The sequence below is a fragment of the Lepus europaeus genome, chromosome Y (assembly GCF_033115175.1).
Source record: "Lepus europaeus isolate LE1 chromosome Y, mLepTim1.pri, whole genome shotgun sequence".
NCBI lineage: Eukaryota > Metazoa > Chordata > Mammalia > Lagomorpha > Leporidae > Lepus > Lepus europaeus.
This window is the reverse complement of record NC_084851.1, coordinates 22,787,827-22,810,149: the sequence shown is the minus strand read 5'-3', so window position 1 is coordinate 22,810,149 and position 22,323 is coordinate 22,787,827.

Below are 22,323 nucleotides of genomic sequence, written 5' to 3'. Positions count from 1 at the left end.
ATGAAAGGGTGTTGTATTTTATCAAATGCTTTCTCTGCGTCTATTGAGAGAATCATATGGTTTTTCTTCTGCAGTCTGGTAATGTGGTGTATTACATTGATTGTTTTGCGAATGTTGAACCATCCCTGCATACCAGGGAGAAATCCCACTTGGTCTTGGTGGATGATCTTTCTGATGTGTTGTTGCATTCTATTGGCCAGAATTTTATTGAGTATTTTTGCATGTATGTTCATCAGGGATATTGGTCTGTAATTCTCTTTCAATGTTGCATCTTTTTCTGGCTTAGGAATTAAGGTGATGGTGAATTCATAGAAAGAATTTGGGAGGATTCCCTCTTTTTCGATTGTTTTGAATAGTTTGGGAAGAATTGGAGTTAGTTCTCCTCTAAATGTCTGGTGGAACTCAGCAGTGAATCCATCTGGCCCTGAGCTTTTCTTTGTTGGGAGGGCCTCTATATAATAGTTTCAATTTCTGTGTCAGTTATCGGTCTGTTTAGGTTTTCTATGTCTTCCTGGCTCAATTTAGGTAGGTTGTATGTTTCCAAGAATCTGTCCATTTCTGATAGATTTCCCTGTTTGCTGGCATACAAGTCCTTGTAGTACTTTCTGATGATTCTTTTTGTTTCTGTGGTGTCTGTTGTTACGTTTCATTCTCAGAAATGAAGAATTCAAGGGCCGGCACTGTGATGCAGTAGGTTAATCCTCCATCTATGGCACAAACATCCTATATGGGCACTGGTTTTAGTCACAGCAGCTCCTCTTCCAATCCAGCTCTCCACTATGGCCTGTGAAAGCAATAGAAGATGACCCAAGTCACTCGGCCCCTGCACCCATGTAGGAGTCCCAGAAGAAATACTTGGCTCCTTTCTTTTGATCGGTGCAGCATGGCCCATTGCAGCCATTAGAGGAGTGAACCAATGGGAGGAAGACCTTTCTCTCAGTCTCTCCTTCTCACTGTCTGTAACTCTTTCAATTAAATAAATAAATAAATAATATTTTTTTTAAAAATGAAGAATTCAACATGTCAAGGAGAAAACATAGTGGGAAACCTGAACAACAGACTCAGAAAGGCTGAAGAATAGCTGAGCTGGAAGACAAAGTTTTTGAAATATCACAGACAATAAAGCAGATGAAAAACTCTAGAAAAACAAAACAGTGTTTGTGATTTATTGGGCACCATTAAGCAACAAAGTATACATATCTTGGGTATTCCTGAAGGAGTGGAAAGGCAGAATGACTCAGAAAATATATTTAGTGAAATAAAAACAAAAACGTTCTCTAATTTGGACAATGAGATGGACAACCAAGTACAGGAAGCACACAGAATCCCATACATCCAGATCAGAGTAGATCTTCAACACTACACATTGTATTCAAACTTTCAAAATAAAAACACAAAGAAATTTTATTGTCCTAGCATGAGCAAGAGAAATGCCAGATTATTTTTAAAGGACCTCACACTAGATTGACAATAGACTCTTCATCTGAAATTTTACATGTGAGAAGAGAATGGGGAGATAGCTCAAATCTAAAAAAAGAAGAAATTGTCAACCCAAAAGCTTTCATTTTTAATTGAAGATGAAATCAAGACCTTCAAGACCAAACAAATTAAATTTGTCTTGATTCATCAAGGCTTACAAATGATAGTTAAGATTTTCTTACAAACAAAAATAGAGATAATTTCTTTGAAGAATTTGAAGCTACATAAATCTAATAATAGTATAAAGGGGATCCAAAGCAAGCAAGAGGAATATTTACAGAAAGATGATATGACCAAGTTGTCACTTATCAATGATCACCTTGAATGGAAATGGACTGAACTCTCCATTTTAAATAAACAGGTTGCTTGGATTAAAAGCCAGATCCATTTATATGCAGCCTACAAGAAACATACCTCACCAACATACACACAAACTTAAAGTGAAAGGATGGGAAATGATGTTCCATGCAACTGTAAATCAAAAATGAGCAAGAGTAACTCTTTTAATATGAGGGAAAATAAAATTCAAGACTGTAACTGTTAAAACAGGGAAAGAACAGGCATTATGTAATGATAAAAAGATCAACAGAACAGGAAGATGTGACTATAGTAAATGAATATCCACTCAATGCTAGAGGACCCAGTTACTTACAACAAATGCTAATGGATTTAAGGAAATAGAGGCTCCAAGATGATGATAATGGAGGGTTCCAACACCCCACTTTGGTCATGGACAGATCAACTAGGTGAAAAATCAACAAACAATAGAGATCATCTACACTACAGACAAAATGGATCTGATATCTAGAATGTTTCATCCAGCAGCCACACAATATACAGTTTTCATCTGTAAATGGAGCATTCTATAGGATAAACTCTACGTTAAGAAATAAAGCAAGTCTAATTTTTTTAAATGAAGTCACATCATGTACCGTTTCTGATCACAATGGAATGAAGCTGGAAAATAATAAAATAAGACACCCTAGAGAGTTTGCAAACACATGATGACTGAACAAAAAGCTACTGAATAAATAAAGGGTCATAGAAAAAATGAAGAGGGAAATTTTAAAATTCCTTGAAACAAATTTCAATAAAATAGCATAGCAAATCTTTGTGATACAGCAAAAACAGTGTTTAGGGGAAAGATTATAGCAATTACTCTTTACATAAAGAATTTGGGAAGATATCAGTATATGAGCTAAAAACAAATCTCATGGGCATGCAAAAAGTAGCACAAGTTAGATGCCAAATTAGTAGGAGAAAAATAATAATAATTAGAGAAAAAACTAAAAACATGGAAACCAAAAAATTATGCAGAAGATCAGTGAAATAAAGAGTCATTGTTTTCTGGAAAAAATAAGCAAAATAAATAAAGCACTGGCCCAACTAATGAAAAATGCAGAATACCCAAATTAATAAACAGCATAAATGTAAAAGAGTTCTTTCAACTGATGGTGCTGGTATAAAATAATCATTAAATTGTTACAAATAGCTATATGGCAGCAAATGCATAGATTTCTGGATACATCCAATCTACAAAAATTGAGGCATGAATATTCAGAAATTTTGAATACACAAATAACCAGGATGGAGGCAGAATCAATAATAAAGACCCTCACAATAAATAAAAGCTCAGGATTGGATGGCTTCAGGGCTAAATTTTACCAAACTTTTAAAGAGCTAATCTAAATTCATCTTAAACTATTTGAAACACTTTAAAAAGGGAATGTCAAAAAAGGCTCTGCCTCATAGAGCGATGCCCATCACACATCTTGGCTCTGTGGTGTCAATATATTTTTCATTTTGTTGAAAAAATATTGAATGAATACTATGTCTAAACAATCTTTTTTAACATAAGCAACAAAAACAAGCAATAAAGTTGATGTACACACTATGAAATAAATGTTTTAACTAATTTACAGTATATAGATTTTGTGAGCAAAATTTAGTAATGCAATATGAGAAACAGCAGTGACAAGTCAGAACAGTAGTATTTGGTATAAAAAGATATTCCAGTACACTTAAAAAAGATAAATTTCTCAATACATTGAATCAAGGAATAATGAAATCATTTTTGAAAATGAACTTAAAGGAATGATGCTAGGATCTAGAACTATATTTTAGAACATTTCTAAAACCAAAGGTCAATTTACATTCTATAAATTCTGTTAAAAAGTAGATATGAAGGAATTTGGTGAAAATAGTTAATTATAATTAATTTTGAATTGAAATCAAAAGTAAAAGTAAATCCATGTAAAACAACAAGAGATCGTTTTACCTACTGCAATAATTTTAAGAGAATGTGTGCCAGTAGCTACATATAGGAAAATGTCTGTGAATGATATCTTTGCAAGCATAAAAGTCAACTAAGGTTAAAATATATAACTTTGAAAGTGTGAAAAATTAAACTTACCCTAGATAGATCAGAGATACTGTGTACATGAATGTTGCCAGGGCATATGTCAGAATTTTGAGTGACCTGATCACATCACAATGAAAAAAAATCAAGCAAGATGGTCACAGGGTCATAGTAGTAGGTCTCATTTAAAAGAGGATATTAATATATAGATAGGAGAGAGAGAGAGAGAGAGAGAGAGAGAGAGAGAGAGAGAGAGAGAGAAGTAAGTTCAAACACAATAAAAAAAAAGAGACATGTTCATTATATTAAATATTGCCCTAAAACTCTAAGTAGGAGTGAAAAAAATTTGGTTGGAGTATTAATAGAGTAATTAGCAGACATAAAGTTATTTGGTGAAAAATAATCCATTACAACAAATTTTAACACATATTTCAGGGTCTGGTGCTGTGGTGTAGTAGGCTAAGCCCCACCTGTGGTACTGGCATTCCAGACGTGTGCTGGTTCATGTCTTGGCTGCTCCTCTTCCTTTTTTTTAACTTTTATTTAATAAATACAAATTTCCAAAGTACAGCTTATACATTACAGTGGCTTCACCCCAGTAACATCCCTCCCACCTGTTACCCTCCCATCTTTTCTCCCTCTCCCATTCCATTCTTCATCAAGATTCATTTTCAATTCTCTTTATGTACAGATCAATTTCGTATATATTAAGTAAAGATTTCAACAGTTTGCACCCACACAGAAACACCAAGTGTAAAGTACTGTTTGAGTAATAGTTATAGCATTAATTCACATTGGACAACACATTAAGGGCAGAGATCCTACATGAAGAGTAAGTGCACTGTGACTCTTGTTGTTGACTTAACAAATTGACACTCTTGTTTATGGCATCAGTAATCACCCTAGGCTCTTGCCATGAGTTGCCAAGGCTATGGAAGCCTTTTGAGTACACCAACTTCAATCTTATTTAGACAAGTTTATAGTCAAAATGGAAGTTCTTGCCTCCCTTCAGAGAAAGGTACCTCCTTTGATGGCCCCGTTCTTTCCACTGGGATCTCACTCACAGAGATATTTCATTTAGGTCTTTTTTTTTGCCAGAGTGTCTTGGTTTCCCATGCCTAAAATACTCTCATGGGCTCTTCAGCCAGGTCCGAATTCCTTAAGGTCTGATTCTGAGGCCAGAGTGCTATTTAGGACATCTGCCATCCTATGAGTCTGCTGTGTATCCCACTTACCGTGTTGGATTGTTCTCTCCTTTTTAATTCTATCAGTATTAGCAGACACCAGTCTTCTTTGTGTGATCATTTTGACTCTTAGACCTAACATTGTGATCAATTGTGAATGGAAATTGATCACTTGGACTAGTGAGATGGCATTGGTACATTCCACCTTGATGGAATTGAATTGGAATCACCTGGCACGTTTCTAACTTTACCATTTGGAGCAAGTCAGAATGGGCTGCTCCTTTTCTAATCTAGCCTTCTGTTATGGCCTGGGAATGCAGTAGAGAGAATGGGTCAAGTACTTGTCTCCTGAACATGTTTGGGAGCCCCTGGAAAGCTCTTTCCTCTTGGTCTTGGATTGGTCCTGCTCCAGCTGTAACAGTGATTTAGGAAGTGAATAGTGGATGGAAAATAATTCTCTCTGTCTCTCCCTGTGTCTATATGTAACTAAATGTACCTCTAAAATACATTAAACTTTTAAAAATAGTCTTAATTGGAGTCCTTTAAATCATGATGAGATGTTTCCATTTTACATGGCATATGACAGGAATTATAGCAATGTCTAGAATAAATTATAGAAAATGTCATACACAAATGGTAAAAATCTGAAAAAGGTAAAAATATAATTGGAATGGGAGAATGAATACAACTGAGCTATTCCCTGAAGTATATACATGAAATGTTCCAGGAGAACTTAAAGGTTTTTAAGCAATCTAATGAACTCACAATGAAAATGCAAACCAAGATTGACACAGGGTCATAGTATCACAACTGTCTTACTAGGATGTTAGTGATACACAGGTTATAGCAATACATTAAAAATAAATAAAAAGTGATACATCTGTTATAAAATCATGTGTTGTGATTACTGACAAAAATAAAAATGGATATATACATTATAATATAAATTATGTCATAATTACTGAGAAGTAATATGTAATTTGAAAGGGGGATTACTGATAAATAGTTCAACACAATTACATCAATATTAGAAAATATGAAAAAAATCTCAGAAATTTAAATAATACAAAGATCATGTCATGTTCTACAATATATGAAAGGATAGATCCACATATCTTGAATTGCAGTGTTGTATTTTTAAAAATCAAAGGCAAAATTTAGAGTTCCATAAACATCCAAAAAATATAAAATCATGTTACCTGCTAAATGAACTAACATGCCTTTGAGAAACTGTACATGAAAATTTCTAGAAAGCCTACAGAATGTGAGTGTGTTGATGCCTTCATAAAAAGCTAAACAAGCTAAACACATAATGTTTGGCTGACTCAGATTAAGATATTTAAAATATTGGCCGGCGCCATGGCTCAACAGGCTAATCCTCTGCCTTGTGGCGCTGGCACACCGGGTTCTAGTTCTGGTCAGGGCACTGGATTCTGTCCTGGTCGCCCCTCTTCCAGGCCTGCTCTCTACTATGGCCTGGGAGTGCAGTGGAGGATGGCCCAAGTGCTTGGACCCTGCACCCCATGGAAGACCAGGATAAGCACCTGGCTCCTGTCTTTGGGTCAGCGTGGTGCTCTGGCCTCAGTGCACCAGCTGCAGCCGCCATTGAAGGGTGAACCAATGGTAAAGGAAGACCTTTCTCTCTGTTTCTCTCTCTCACTGTCCACTCTGCCTGTCAAAAAAAAAGATATTTAAAATATATACTGGTGGGATTGGTGCTGTGGCATTGTGGGTAAAGATGCTGCCTGCAGTGCTGGCATAACATATGGGTGGAGAATTATGTGTCAGCTGTCCCACTTCTGATCCAGCTCTCTGCTGTGGCCTGGGAATGCAGAAATAGATGGCCCAAGTTCTTGGGCCCCTACACCTGTATGGGGAACCCAGAAGAAGCTCTTGGCTCCTGGTTTCAGATTGGCTCAGCTCCAGCCATTGTGGCCAATTGTGGAGAGAACCAGTGGATGGAAGACATCTCTCTTTCAATTTCTGACTCTCTCTGTGTAACTCTGACCTTCAAATAAATAAATAAACATTTAAATATAGATATTTATGTTTATATATATATGTATGTATAGGTAATAGATATAATTTAAAAATCAATGGAATTGTGAAAAGCCTATTATTATCACTGTAATAAAAATGAATAACTTGGGAGGAAAAATAAAAATAAGTTAATATAGACTAAATGACAAAAGCACAGATCATTTCAATTGCATTAAAAATGAATGTTAAGAAATCCAACATAGTTATACCAAACATACCATCTATCACAGAAGTAAAATAAGCATGTCCCAGGAAAGTGTTCTGGTGCAGTGGATTAAGCCACCAATGGGCATGCCCTCATCAAACATTGTGGTGCTGGGTTAGAGTACCATCTGTTCTGCACTGATCCAGCTTCCTGCTAATATACCTTGGAGGCAGAAGATAATGGCCTAAATAATTGGTTTCATGCCATCCCCATCAGAGGCCCAGATGGAGTCCTGGATCCTAACTTGGGCCTGGCTTGGCCTGAGCTGCTGTGGCAATTAGGTGGACAAAAAATACGTAGAATTTCCCTCCTCCATCTATCCTTTGTACTACTGTTCAGTTAAAATAAAACTTTAAAGAAGCGAAAAGGCTTAACTCTGTAGAAATATGCCACTTTCAATAATAAAAGGTAAATTTAGATCACCAAAAACATCAACAAAATCTACAAAATGTCATATATAAATGGTTCATGGCCAGGTCTCACCTTAAATTTCTCTGAAAAAAATATGTACACAAATGTGAGCTAAAGTTACAATTTCACAGGGTTGATAACATTAGAATGAAAAAGGTAACATGGAAGGCTCTGGCTTCTATATACTTATGGCACACAAAGGTGGTAGGTAAAATGTCAAATGCAGAAATACAAAATGATAGGGTGATGCAGATGTAATGAAATATATATTGTGATCACTGTGAGAAAAATAAGCAATTAGTTAAGCAACAGTGGGGACTTACCTTCTGTTTTAATGGGTCAAGATACCATCTGTGATGCCAGCATCCTATATAGGTACCAAATGCTCCACATTTGATCTAACTCTCTGCTAATGACATGAGAAAAGCTGTGATAGAGGGCCTAAGAGCTTGTACCTTTGCCACACTCATGGGAGACCCAGATGAAACTCCTAGACTTCAGCCTGGACCAGACTTGGCTGTTGCTGCCATCCAGGAAGTGAACCCGCAGATGCAAGATCTGTCTCTCTCTCTGTCTCTCCCTCTTTCCCTCCTTGTAGCTCTGATTTTCAAAAAATAAAACTTTTTAAAAAAGGAATGAGGTGAAAAACCAATTTAAGATAAGGTGCTAAACATAGTCCATTATAATTGAATTAAAAAGGTAAAACAAATTAAATCTTTTCCAGGAAACATAAATTAAGAATATATGATGACACTTACCTGAGTAACTACAAAGAAAATGTAACACATGGGCCGATGCCACAGCTCAATAAGCTAATCCTCCACCTAGCATCACCGGCACACAGGGTTCTAGTCCCAGTGGGACAACGGATTCTGTCCCAGTTGCCCCTCTTCCAGGCCAGCTCTCTGCTGTGGCCAGGGAGTGCAGTGGAGGATGGCCCAAGTCCTTGGGCCTTGCACCCCATGGGAGACCAGGAGAAGCACCTGGCTCCTGCCTTTGGATCAGTGCGGTGCGCCGGCCGCAGTGCGCCGGTCATGGCAGCCATTGGAGGGTGAACCAATGGCAAAGGAAGACCTTTCTCTCTCTCTCTCTCTTACTTTCCACTCTTCCGGTTAAAAAATAAAAATAAAAAAAAATGTAACACATATATTCTATTGTAACTGTCAGAAATCAAAGGCAAAGTTTTGTAAAAAATGAGAACATGCAAAAATAATTACTGAAAATCTGTGTGCCTGATAGCTTTAGCATTATTACTGTGTGAAGAAATGAGTAATATGGTAAGAGTCATAATAAAGCACAACCAATTATAAAGGCATTTGCTGAAAAATAAATCATTAAAATGGGAAAAATAAAGGGAAGGTAAAGAAACACATTTCCTTTAAAATAATCATAAATGAAATATGATGCTACATGGGACAACTCAATTGGGGATTTTAAAAATCATAGGAAATGCAAAGTCACCCAATAACTGAGGAAAGATTTAAAAACTTGTCAACAAGAAGAGGTGAATAATTGGTGAGACCAAAGATGGCTCTAAGATTTGTGTAAATGAAGATTGTCAGGACAACTTATAGTTTTGATATAAATGATGATATTATATTTAAAAAGGATATTAGTACATGAATAAGACATATGACATCAAAGACAAAATTGAAGAATCAGAAACATTATGAAATATAAATATGGCAAATATACACAATGGAATACTACTCAGTCTGGAAAAAATGTAGTTCCATCTTTTACAACAAAACGGATGCGACCTGAGACCATGACCATTATGCTTAGTGAAATAACCCAATGACAACAAAGGCAATATATATTTTCTCGTCTATGTGGTAGTTAATATAGAATACAAAAAACACAATACACAAGAATGAAATTGACATCATGTTATAATCATTGCTTATAGTCATTCCTATGGAATAATGCTTTTCTACTACTTTTTACTTGTTGAACATTATGGTTAGTGGTGTATTAAGTCTTTGATCATAAAGTACATTTTAATTGTTATTGCAAAATTAAAGAAAAAAAGGGAAGAAAAGAGGGGGAATTGAGGGAGAGGGAAAATTGTGGTAATATTCCTGGAATTGTATCAGTAAGCTACATGAAATCTGTTCTTTTGAATCAATAAAAGTTTAAAAAGAAATAAAATTCATTTATAATTGCTCTGAGAAGAATTGGGTAATTTTAGTTGGAGCAGAAATTTTGTGAATAAGAAATATGACACATTACTGTAAAACAGACCAATACAAGTACATTGAAAAAAGGAAAACAAATATATATATATATATATATATATATATATATATATATATATATATATATGTTTCAGAAAAGATAAAGACCGAATATCTTACTACAATTATCTTATTTTTTTCTTTCTTAATCACAATTACATAAAGGAAATATGTATCTAGGAGTACTCAATCAAAACTTTCAAAAATCAGAGTTCCAAATAATCAGAAATTGTAAACATTTGTTAACTGCAAGAATGAATTTTCAGAATTGTCAGATGAATCTAGGATGTCTCTGAAATATGTGTCCATGATGGTTGGTTGCCAGCAAAAACCATAGTATTAGGATGGTATTGATGATATAATGAAAAAGCCAGTCATGATGCCCATGCACTCATAGTGCTAGGACTGGGCATATAGTACCAAGTCAAAGAGATATATAACTGTTGGCTATAAACTTAAATGCAAAAGCAAATAAGAAAAGATATTATGAAATAAAATATATTATGATTACTATGAGAAAAATGAATAGTTTTCAGTAGCAAGGATAGAATGCTAAGAAGATAAAGAATCTGTTGATAACTAGACTATTGAGGCTGGCATGAGACATAGTGGGTAAAGTCACTATTTGTAGTGCTGGCATCCCATATGGGTATCAGTTCAAGTCCTCACTGTTCCATTTCTGATTCAGCTTTCTTTGCTAAGAAATCACTAGATGATGGACCAATTCATTGGCCCCTGCACCCATGTGGGAGACCTGGAAAAGTCACTTGGCCTGTGGATTCAATCTGGTTTGGCCATGGCTATTTTGGGCATTTGAGGAGTGAACCAGGATGAAAGATCTCTCTCTCTCTCTCTCTCTCTCTCTCTCTCTCTCTATATATATATATATATATATATATATATATATATATAGATATGATATAGATATACAGATATATATATAGATAGATATAGATATCTTTATCTCTCTCACACACTCACACTCATTCTCACTCTCACTCTTTCTCCCTCTTGCCCTGTAACTCTGCCTTTTAAATAAACAAATTGTTTTTAAAATTATAGTATTATGATTAATATAAAAAGAAAAATAAATGAAATTTTTTCAAGAAATGTAAATCAAAGAAAACACAACCCTGCAAGAATAAAAACTCAGGTAAGATATCAGTGTTTAAAACTAACCTACTGATTTTTTTCTAAAAAAATCAGAGGATATGTCACAGTTCCATAAAATCACAATTACCAAGAAATATGATACTCTGAAGAGGGTAATGACCAGATTCTCCTAAAATGCCTCTGAAAAACTATGTACATGAAAGTTCCCAGAACTGCTTATACAATATTGTGACCACTAATAATCTCATAATGAAAACACTAGGCAAGATGGCATGAGGTTCACAGTGGTAGGATTTGCAGAGAATATATCACTAAAGATATGAGTAGGTGATAGTTACAAGAACAAATAGAATAAATTAAATAAGGATGGTGATGTTATGACATCAAATATGCTGTAAGAAACAATAATTTCAGAGAACAATGGTAGAAAAACAAGTAGATATAAGTATTTTTGATGGAAATTATATGACTACAATTATCCTCAAAAGTAAAATGTATGTTACACAATGTTACAGAATGGAAATAAAAACTCAAACAAGTTAGAAGCAAAAATTCATAGAAGACAGTGTCAGTACCTATTCTAATGCAACTCTCATATACTAATATTAAAGAGTCCTATAAAATTCAGATAAGTTAAATATATGTTGCACGGGAGCCAGCACTATGATACAGGAGGTAAAGCTGTCATCTGTGAAACAAGCATCCCATGTTGGTGCTGGTTCCTGTCCTTGTTGCTTCACTTCTGATTCAGCTCTATGGTTAATACCCTAAGAAAAGCAGTGGAAGATACACCAAGTGATTGGGCCCCTGCCACTCATGTGGGAGACGGGAAGAAACTCCTGGCTCCTGGCTGCAGCCTGGCTCACCCAGCCATTGCAGCAAGATGCAGAGTCAACCAGAGATATCAGAGCTCTATCTCTTCTCTCTGCTTCTCTTAAAGTAAACAAATCTTTAAAAAAGAAAACAAAAAAGGTGGCTTTAAAAATGCATTACATGTATAGTGTGAATTATCAGGGATGCCAAGATTTCTCAGATATATGAACATCATTGTTGTCATTAGAACTTAAATAATTTTATTTGAGTTCATGAACAAATAGTCAAAATTCAAATTGTTTATATGTTCACAATGGACAGATAAACAGACGAGGATATTTAAAAATACAGGTAATGGTAATATGAAAGATGGAACATAAACTTATTGGATATTTCAGAAAATAAAAGATTGTTATTAAGTGAGTAGAAATGAGTATTATAGTGAGAGAAATAATAGATGATAAAAGACATATGGAAAATTAGTGATACACATATTACTAAACACTTTAAAAAAGAAAATACTCAAGAAAAAGAAAATCAAAGATAATGACTCCAGAATTGTTTCATTTTATTTAGCTTTCATAACTAAAGGGAAATATAGAGTCCCATAAACATCTGTAAAATGTGCAAAATATATTACCTTGTAGTGGTGAATGACTAACACAGTCTAAAGTGTCTCTGATAAACTGTACTTGAATGTTGCCAGGACAACTTACAGAACTTAGAAAGCTGATGACCTCACAATGTAAAACCCAAGCAAGATGGCCACCATTTCACTGGGCAAATTGTAACTTAAAGTAGGATTTTAAAGATACATGTATGTGGTAGGTAGAATGTCAAAGACCAAGAAATTCAAATATGCTGCAAATATTATGAAATGTAAAGAAATATAATGTGATTACTGTGAGAAAGAATGAATAATTTCCTAGAAACAATACTAATGACAGGAGGTAAGAGAAACTTTTTAAAAATAGCCCATACAAATACATTAAATCTGTATAGGTAGCTGTTACATACTCAAATACAGCAACGACACATAAATGGTGCAGATGTTTTAAAATAAACTATGGTAATTATCATGAGAAGGAATGATTAATATTGTAGGATATCTGATTTAAAATGAAAAAGCAGGATTATGTATTTTCTGTCCTTCCAGAATTTAATTGATATTAGATGTTAATCGCATCTACAAATTATCTACATAGCAACATCCATAACAGTGTTTGGCCAAACTCAGCACAACAGTGCAACTAAGTTGATTGATTTGAATTGTTGATTCTAATAGTCTACTTATCAATACAGAATTCATAACATATCCTTAAATCAAATATAAACATCAAATCAAAGTCCTTCTTCCATGTCAAAAACTAAAACTATACTTAAGACCAAAAAAAAAGCTTGTCATTCTGCTTTATCTCATGGGAAAAAATTTATTTCTAGTTAGTGTACAAAACACAATATTCCACTCTATCACTGTCACCATGTGAATTACACCAAATGGGCAAGATCTAAACAAAACATTGCAAACCTCATTAAACTCATCTAAGGATGTGAGAGGTAAACTGTACCAAGGTTGATGGCTTCCATGTGAGTACTTATGCTGGGATCCAGTGACCAGATTAGGCTGGGAAACATTTCTATAAAAAAGCTCCTTGTTGGGCTACCAAGGAAGAAGACTGACAATAGGTAGGTATTCAAGACATAGCATATTTTGCACTGCTCTAACTATTTTGCTTGGTAAAAATCAGCCTACTGAGCTTTAAAATGGACATAAATATGGAAATGATAAGCTGATACTTCTGTATATATTCTGTATATATATTAAATCAAAGCTTGTAGTTCTGAGCTGTGGGTTGTAAAATCACAACTTGGATTAAAAAACCAGGGAGATATTCTGGTAGCAGAGATATTCCTGGTGAGAAAATGCTCTCTGGATTTCATGGCTATCCTTGATACGACCATAACACAGAAAACATACATGCTCTCAAGAAAGAACATATTATCTACGGCAAGTAAATATATGCCATTTGAAAACTAGCTCTGGGTTTTGCTCCCGGGTTCTAGTAAGGACTGGGTATTTGACTATGTGGGGTCAAGGGACTATGAGAGCAATGATGTATTCTGTCAGACCTACAAAGTTCTAAAGAAGAGTAACTATAGCAGCAATAAATGGAAAGATGTATCATAGTTCAGGCTTCTGCAGGCCCAGAAGGCATAAGTAAACTGACAAACAGTGAGCCTCACCTCCCTTAGTATTAGTGATTTTACAAAGACTACCATATGACTGTCAGAGAAAGTAAAAAATAAAAATAAAAAGCAGCTGAATCTTGTTCATTGGCTTAGCAAGTTAATGCCAGTTAAAAGTATATGGATCACAGTAGCACCCTGTTAAGGGACCTGTAAGGTAGTGGCATAAGTAAATCTTTGAGTATTATACCTGATCTAATTCATGGAGAAAAAAATGACTAGAAACATTGATAATTATAGGTTCTCAGGACATAATAGTTTACCTGGTTGATCAGAAGATTGAAAACCGTAGATTTGTACCATGGATTTTTGAGAAGGATATGTGAAATGTGCCTATCAGAGTGGCTATAATGTATGGTCTTTATAGTGCTTCCTAATAATGACTAGATAGCAACTATGAAAGAAGAAACAGTAAGCACCCATGTAGACAGAATGATGTGAGCCATTGGTTTCAACAGGCCTCTGCCACTGCCCAGTCCCATTTATTACACAGTGGATACAAAAACACAGTGACCATGGTGGCTCAAATTGAAAGTGATCATAGACTTATTAAGCATAGATCTATTAGCATAAGTTATCATTCAATAATGTTGGTCCAGGTGCTGCCCCTGCTGGTTGGGCATTCTGCCAAAGGGACTAGCACATACTCTATGCTTCACTATTTCATGAGGTGACCATCAAGGTAGTTGATGAAAACTGATCAATTTGATTGGAATTTCTGTATATATATTAAATCAAAGCTTGCCTTTTCTCCTTGCAGGTCATCAGTCATCACTATTATATGAAGAATCACTGAGTTTTAATTCCCAGACATGAGATTATAAATACAATGAGGTTATGTATACAATTTCCTATGAACATAGATCTAATTTTACTTTAAATAACATGAAGCAGGTGACTAAATAATGACATCCACTCTTTCTATCATACATGTCATCACCCAGAATTTGTCATCCTGATAGAGCATCGGCATGAATCCAGATGACATGGTTTTGTGAGACTGAAAGGTGGCATCATCATGTGGGTCACTACATCTTTGAAATTAATGGATTTTCAAGTACTGACAGGTTATTATGTAGAAGGAATTGGTCCATGAAATAAGAATGTATGAAGGAGTATCAGCTTATCATCATCACCCACACATGGCATTTTTGTTCTTTTGCTCTCCAGAATTTTAATTTATGTGGCCTAGATGTTCTCAATCCCAATGTAGGAATGCTTCTATAGGGAAGAATGTAGGAGTTCAATGAATTTTAATGTATGGCTGCTGCCATGTTACTTTGAGCCCCCTTTTGTCTCAGAAGACCTACTGGCAAGAAAAGCCTTTATCCTGGCAAAAGTAAAAGACTCTGAACATGTAATGGGTGGTGAAAACAAGTGTTTTCCTGCCATGGGTTGTTGGATATTTATAATCTTATCACAGGCCAAATAACTTTATTAACTTAAAAATTAGCCAGTTACAGATTTATTGATTTATTGAATTTTGAGTTCTGTCTGTGGTTGCCTAATGATTTACCAAATGATTTTAAAGGCCTCATAGAACCAGTGGGCCATATATTCCCCACTTCTGATAACAGAAAAGTATTGCATCTCAGATCAGCACAGCCCCAGCTCTTATAGCCAATTGGGAATTGAACCAGCAGATCTCTCTCTCTCCCTCTCCCTCTCCCTCTCCCTCTCCCTCTCCTTCTCTTTCTGTGTAAATCTAAGTTTCAAACAAATAAATAAATCTTAAATAAATAAATAAAATGAAGCATCTGGATAGAAGGCTGGATTGTATATACATGTTGGGAAATCTTTGGTGTAGAAAGCTGAAGTCATAAAACCAAATGACTGAGAACTGAAAAGAATCTTCTTTCTGGAATTGAGGAAATCCCACAGTTAATATTTTGGAGGAAAATATTACCTTGAGAAAGAGAGGCAGAGAGAACAACAAAAGATAAATGATGGATTTAAGAAGCTAAACAGAAAAAAGCTTCATAAACAATTAGATTATATGAGCAGCTTATATTACTGAGAATTCAAGTAAGGTGAGGCTGATGGATAACTACTGCATACCTTGTGTTCAGTAGTGATTACAACGATTATTTCACAGGAACAACGGAACAAATATGAGATGGAATTGGATTTCTGCATCTGTAGGTTTGACAATTAATGGGAACAATTAGAATAGTCAGGTATTAAGATAGTTAACTCTAAAGGAGAAGGAAGAAATAAACTTTGTGAAAGAATACGTTAAGTATCTGCCACAGCTGTGGCACAACAGGTAAAGCCACTGCCTGCAGTGCCTGCATCCCATATGGGCATTTGTAGAAGTCCTAACTGATCCATTACTGATCCAACTCTCTGATATGGCCTGGGAAAGCAGTAGAAGATGGCTCAAGTCCTTGGGCCCCTGCCCCCAATGAGGGAGACCCAGAAGAAGCTCCTGGCTTTTGGCTTTGGATCAGCTCAGCTGAGGATATTGTGGCCAATTGGGAAGTGAACTAGTAGATGGGAGATCTGTCTCTCACTCATTCTCTCTGTGTGTAATTCTGATTTTCAAATATATAAATAAATCTTTAAAATATGTTAAATAGAAAATTATGCATTCATTGACTTATTTTGATTTCTATACGATTTTTGTTGAAAATTTACTTTTTATGTCAAAGGTAGAGTTACAGAGAGGCAAAGGCAGAGAGAGGTCTTCCATCCACTGGTTCACAGCACCCAGAATTTGGATAAACTGAAGCCAGGAGCCAGGAGTTTCTTCCAGGTCTCCCACGTGGGTGCAGGGGCCCAAGGACTTGGGCATCTTCTACTGCTTTTGCAGACCAAAGCAGAGACCTGAATCAGAGTTGAAATGCAATGAGATGATAAATGGATCCCCAAAAACTAGGGAATGAGATGAAATGGGAGTAGTTCACAGAAAGGTTTTTTCGTATATATTATGAAAGTGAAAATAGTTAAAGAAAAATAATATTATGGTGTATATATACAAAATAGTACATCAGAAAATTACATTTTATTTTTTCTTCTTTCTACTTGTTGGATTATTTACTTAATGTAGGAATAATCCTACAAGTGCAAAATAAATGGAAAGTAGATCATCATAATAATAAAAAGAAAGAATAAGAAAGGGAGGGGGATGGAGGGTGGAATCATGACCAGGAGGGAGATTAGGATGGGAAGTGTAACTATGCTCCTAAATCAGTATATATAAAATAAATAAAATTTGCTCCCTTTAAAATATTTAGTTATAAAAAAGGAGTATACATTTAAAAAAGTGTTATTGTAAATATAACTAGGAATTGAAAAAAAGCTTTAAATGTCACTAGAAGAAGTACATTAGAGACATTTCAAAACTGTGCCATTCACAACTATGTGATGACATGAGGGATTAGATGAATCCCTATTTATTTCCCATTGTGATTTATTTGAATGAAAAGCATCTTTGTTATGTGAAAAGTGAGTTTTCCCTATTGTTTATAATTATCTATGTCCTTAGTTACTGAGAAAAGCTGGAAATATGAATACCAACAAGTATCCATGCTCTTTATTTTTTTCAAATTAAAGAGACTAAATGTACATTCAAATCCTAAAAATAAGGTATTAGAACTAGGTTACATTCCTTCAAACTCAAATGAATTATTCTATGTAGTTCCCAATATAATATTCATCATAAATAATGCCATAAAACAATGAGTTAGAAAAAAATCTCAAGACAGTTCTGCATTATAGGACATTCCCTGTGTTAATTATTATCAAAATGCAGTGTATATGTTATTAAGATATTCTTTTTTCTGTGACTATCCGATAGGTACTGGACTATTCCTTGGTGGTCACTGAATCAACTCAAATGGAATCTTCTAATACATTGCAGGGAATGTTTCCTACGTGGAAACTAGTGAGGAACTGATAGAATTAAGGGAGACTCTAAAAAGCAGACCTTGCAAAAGACACATACTAAAGTGTAAGAAAGGATTTCTACAGCAGGAACTGGGCTCCAAGCAACTTCTATTCATGGTCCACACATAGATAAAGAAACTGGATCACAGCCCATCTCTACACAATGAATTGTTCTTGATCAAGACTACCAGAAGCCCTGAGATAGGGAATCAGTTAACGATGCAAGAGGAAACAGAGCTCCACATTAACAAAAGAAACTGGCAAGTGCAGAAAGGAGGAAAAACAAGACTCTACTCTCTTGATTGAAAATAAAAGGTTAGGCTGGATATGTAATCCCAAGATGTCATTGAGAAGAAGACTAAGAATAAAATACAGCCAATGCTGTGGCTCAATAGGCTAATCCTCCACCTGTGGCACCAGCACATCAAGTTCTAGTTCTGGTCGGGGCACTGGATTCTGTCCTGGGTGCCCCTCTTCCACCAGCTCTCTGCCATGGCCCAGGAGTGCAGTGGAGGATGGCTCAAGTCTTTGGGTCCTGCACCCGCATGGGAGACCAGGAGAAACACCTGGTTCCTGCCATCAGATCAGCGTGGTGCACCAGCCGTGGTGCCTATTGGAGGGTGAAGCAACAGCAAAGGAAGACCTTTCTGTCTGTCTCTCTCTCTGTCCACTCTGCCTGTCAAAAAAAAAATTAAAAATAAAAAAAATAAAATAATAAAATAAGTTGCATGACTGATATTGTACCTTCTAAAAAGTAGGTATAATTTTTTTGCTTTGGTTTATATTTACATGCTTGCTGCTTTTCAGAAATCATATAGCAAGAGTTGTGTGTACAATCAAAGCCTGAGATCAATTTTTACAGCTGTGATAAATCACTGGGAAATGTGCTGTGATGATATTTCCCATCTTTCATTAGCCCTATACTTCAAAGTTTTCCAAGAGAAAAGTAATCTCTACTGTTTTTCCTAGGAGGTAGGTATATAAGAGAAAATATAAAAACTAGGTTATTGCAATATGTAGGGAATTATCCCATTAAAATCCAAATGAAAATAAACCTTCCTAGTTCTCATATCCAAAACTTTGCAGAGTTTGGCAAGGTAATTGTTCTAATTATTAACTCTCACATTCTGATTTAAAACTGGTGACTCAGTTTGATCTGTTGTGTACAGGATATTGTTGATATATTTTAGTAACATATATGTGGCCATAAGAATTTTCTTTCTCATAGAAATAAAAAATTCAGTGAATCTATTCCTATATTTAAGGTGCTTCCTCCCACTCTCTATACTTTATTTATGTTAATATCTAGGAAATGTTTTCCCTAGTAACCAAAGGGAGCTCTTTACTTAGTGACTATAACTCAGTCTTAGAGTGTTACACATCTATTTTGACAAAAAGCACAAATTAAGAAAAATATTCAATGGGAATTTAAATAAAAACATGTTAAACTAATGGCAATTTTGTTACTAAATAGAAGTCTTTCTAGAGTTTTCCCACCTGGAGATTTTGACATATTGTTACACACTAGATTCTCCTATAATTAGTTACAATTAGAAGAAATTACCATTTATTATAGATGCTACATTAAGAAGTTTTGCTAGGGGCTGGCACTGTAAGCCTCTACCTGTGGTGCCAGAATCCCATATGGGCACTGGTTCAACTCCCAGCTGCTCCTCCTTCAATCCAGCTCACTGCTATGGCCTGGGAAAGCAGTTGAAGAAGGCCCGAATGCTTAGGCCCCTGCACCAGCATATGAGGCCTGGAAGAAGCGCCTGGCTTCTTGCTCCTGGGTTTGGATTGACTCAGCTCCAGCTGTAACAGCCATAGAAGGACTGAACCAGTGGATAGAAGACCTTTGTCTCTGTCACTGCCTCTCCCTTTCTATAACTCTGTCAAATAAATAAATAAAAATCTTAAAAGAATTATGCTATAGAGGCAGTTTCCCTTTCCAAATTCTTTTACTATTAATTGCAAATGCTATAGCTCACATCTCAGCAGTATCTAGAGCTGAAATATTTAATGATTAAAATCACAGTAGTAAAAAAAAAAATTACCTCTTTTTGCCACACTCGATGGGAAATGGCTAACATAGATGGCAAAGATAATGAAAAAGTGATTCCTTACAATAGAAACCTATTTGCTGTAACATCAACTAATTATAATTGTTCATTTTAAAAGAATGGGATATCTGCATTCTGGTTTCCTGCTTAGTTGTTGAATTACTTCATATATAAATTTTAAACATCTATTGAATTCATTTCTATTAACTGTCAACACTCATTTTAAAGATTCATTTATTCATTTGAAAGAGTTTCAATAACAGAAGAAGTGGAGATAGGAGAGGGAGGAAGAGAGAGGGAAAGATAGACAGACATTTTATCTTCCAATGGTTCATTCACCAAAAGACTGGAAGGACAGGCTGGGCCAGGCCAAAGCCTGGAGATGGAATATTCTTCTGCCTCTCTGTACCTTTGCCTTTCAAATAAATAAATAAAATAAATCTTAAGAAATATTTCAGACATGGGAGTACACACATCTCTATTGCTACGTGCAGGTCTACTACTGTATCATGAAATCAACCATAAACAATATGCAAAGAATAAGCATGCCTGTGTTTCAATTGTCTGGTTCCTACTGACAATCTGTTCTAGCAAGACACTTGGTGTCATTAGCTGAAGAACACTATATTTACCATTCCTTAGTTTATCATTTATCTACACACAATGATTATTAGAGTTTCAATTAGGAACGCTACTAATAGAATGGAGCAATCGTAATGCTTTGTAAAAGAACTTGGTATATGCATCTGTTTATATGTCAGATGCTGGGAAGCATTTTTAACAGGTATGAGAAGGCAGAACAATATGTAGATCTTTCAACAGTCCCAACTGGACGAGATGATGTCTTCTGGAGCTATACTAAACTGACTATTGCCCCTGCTCTTGTACCTCTGTGCTGCTACTTAATCTGCCTTGTTCCTGTGCTGAATGTGGATACTGTTCCAATACTCCTATTCTCCTGTCTCTATCCACCTGTCATTGTCCATCCCAACATCTTGTTTCTAGACATGACTACATTGTCTCTCTAGTCAATGAGCCCATGATATACAAAATCTTCATAAATACTTATGCTCTGGATGGTATATATTTTTTTCATTCAAAAAAATGAAACACCACCACTTCTGTTGTTCTCTATTCCTGAGACAACCTTTTGTTGTTTATACAGTTGGCATAATTGTACAAATTCTTTAAAACCTGTAAATTGTTATATTTCTGAATTTTCCCATACAAATTCTCCTCTCCACATAATACAAATAAGAAATTTACAGGTAGATTACAAAATTAGCATGTGAAAAGTTAAACTCAAGTATTATTAAAAGAAAATGTATGTACCTCCTGGTTAAGAAAATACTTAAAAAACCCAATTTGAGAAAAATGCAGAAATACAACTATAATAATATTGTGTATTCTTCCCTAGTTACTCTAAAGAGAACAAAATGAATGAAAGTCTAAAACTAGAAGATACTTGAACACATTTACTGATAAGATGTGAATACCCATAACATAAAGGGAATTTTAGAGCTATCAGACCAGAAAACCAACTAAATGACAGAGACTGACACAGTACATGAAGAACAAAACCTAACATACTGATGCCTCCAAAACTACATTTTAAATATAAAGACATAGGAAGGGGATGGATCTGAGGCCAAGTTTGTCAAAGGACAGCAAATTTCATTCATATTTTTATAAGTTAAAGTGATCTATGGTACAGCATTCTGACATTATTTAATGGCACTATATTCACTGTAAAAATCACAGAGAGATTAAATATTATAGATTGTTTTGATAAAGAGTAAATTATTTTGATAAAGATATGTGTATAATAAAATGCACAGAGAAATCAGCTTGACTTAGCTATTTCACACTGACTTAGATATTCCACATATACATTTCTTAAAACCATCTATTACTGACAAATATATTCAATCTGGCTAGTTTGGGATACAAAATTATGTATTTTAAAATATAAAAAAATTCAAATGGGTTAAAGTTATGTGTAAAGACCATTGCAAGACCATTTAAAAGAACAGATTAATTACATTCCTATAGACTAATCAGGCCTTAGGTCAGAAAAAAATTACCATGGCTACTGAAATTACATAATGATAAAGGAGGTAGTTCTCCTTATGTATATGAACTTAACAGTGTACCAAATTACAAGAGGCAAAGATTACAGAATTACAAGGAAAAGTATATGCACTAATGATAATTAGCATGAATAAATAGTAGAGTATAAATTCAAATGTGGTAGTGAGTACTTAGCAGTATATAATCATAGAGAGAT